General features: G+C 47.6%; 1 pseudogene; it reads left to right on the top strand.

Annotated features, from left to right (window-relative positions):
• Positions 1 to 634: 634 nt before the first annotated feature.
• On the top strand, positions 635 to 1,115 carry LOC148019266 (syntaxin-125 pseudogene; annotated as a pseudogene).
• Positions 1,116 to 1,891: the final 776 nt, after the last annotated feature.

Raw genomic sequence — 1,891 nt, 5'->3', positions numbered from 1 at the left:
GCTGGTTCTCCTTCAAGCCTCATTTCCTGAGTTTGCTGCTACCTTTGCAGAGAGCAGGAGTATTGATTATCTTGATGAGCTTGGATATGATGGATATGGTGGCTTGGAGCTAAGGCCAGAGTCTGGAACTTCCGTGGTCGCGCCGAACGAGCCCTCTGACCAGCATGCATCTCAGCAGAGACCTCAAACGCCATAGCATGAAGACCAAACTGCCACGAATGTTGGAACGTCAGCTCCTTTGGGTGGATCGTCAAACATGGCTAAAGTGGTCAATGGCCAGAGTGGGAGCAGCAATGGAAATAATGGGAATTTAAGTTTGAGCTGCAGTGCTACGAAAAGCAATAATGGAAGTAATGGCCATAGCCATACTCAAAGCAACATAATGGCCATAGCCATGCTCAAAGTGCTGCTGGTCAAACATCTAGTGGCTATACAGATGGCTATACAGATGGTAACCAAGGGGGAGAATGGTAGCTCTGGAGCAGCGACTGGTTTTACAGTTGCTCATGCAGTTCTATCAGGTGCTGATTTGGTCATCACTCAACTCAGGCTCATCATTTTTCGGTGAATGTATGCGCCCATTCCAGTCCGCGTTGTTGGTCCATTGCTCATGGAGTTCTGTCAGGTGCAGACGATGAAGGCGCTATGGGACAGGATGGACAAGGATGTGGAGGAGGTCCAGCGACAGGCCAAGCGTATCAAGGCGAGCTTGGAGGAGCTCGACAGGGCAAACATGGAGAACTGTAAGATACCTGGTTGCGAGGCCTCAGTATAAGGACACCATTGCAAGACGGTATTTCACAGTCATAGGCAAAGAGGCCGACTATGCCACCGTTGAGCGCATGATCGACACCGGTGAGAGCGAGACCTTCTTGCAGAAGGCCATCCATGAGCAAGGGAAGGGGCAAATCATTGAGACGATCAAGGAGATCCAAGAGAGGCACGAGACCGTGAAGGAGATTGAGAAGAATCTGATGGAGCTGCATCAGATCTTCCTGGACATGGCGGTCCTGGTCGAGGCGCAAGGTGAGTAGCTGAACAATATCGAGGTCGCGGTGCAGAATGCCTCATCCTTCATCGACAGAGGCAACAAGAAACTCGAGGAGCGTGGCTAGCTTGGCAGGAAATAACAGCAAATGCATGACACGCAGTCCACTGTCACATGTACAATCGAAAGAGACTCTTGCATCAGCTTCCAAAGCCAGAAAGCTTTCCTTTATGAGGTGAGCTTCTATGAAGGCAGATACTCTGGTCTCAAGGAGCGGGCATAGCAGAAGAAGAAGCAAAACATTGAGTCGGTGAAGAAATGGAGGAAGATGAGACAGGACAACGATTTTGCTCTCTCTTCACCAAAATACCTCGAGCCATAGTTGTGTAAACTCCCAAGAAAGCTGCCATTAATGCTCCTGCATGCAGTCCTTGTGGTCCAGAGATGTTGTGTAAACTCCCAAGAAAGTTGCCATTAATGCTCCTGCATGCAGTCCTTGTAGTCCAGAGATGCTTTGGAAACTCCCCTACTGCTCCCCGTACTTGTGTACCTGTGACTCAAAATTCCATGTAACTAGAAAGTTGTAACTAGGTAAAAATGAGGGACTAACTGGGACCAAGAACCTAGGCTCTGATACCACTTGTCAGAGAGAGAACTAGGGAGAGAAGAAGAGGAGAGAGAAAGACTGCAGGAAGAGAGAGAAATAGAGTGACGAGGAGAGAGAAAGACTAGAATTGGAGAGAGAAAGACAGGAAAGATGAAGAAGCCATGGAAGCTTGGAGCAAGAAGGGAGAGAAAGATTGTAATTGTATTGATATGTCAAAAAGATGTGGAAAATTACAACTTATCTCCTTATATACCAATGTCAGTGTGACATGGCATATTATCAACATTTTAACTATT

This window comes from Lygodium microphyllum, chromosome 20 (assembly GCF_053477565.2).
Source record: "Lygodium microphyllum isolate KBCC chromosome 20, Lygodium_microphyllum_v1.1.10, whole genome shotgun sequence".
In the NCBI taxonomy this organism is placed as follows: Eukaryota; Viridiplantae; Streptophyta; class Polypodiopsida; order Schizaeales; family Lygodiaceae; genus Lygodium; species Lygodium microphyllum.
Note: the sequence above shows the minus strand (reverse complement) of the source record. Positions and strands in the feature narration are given on the sequence as shown.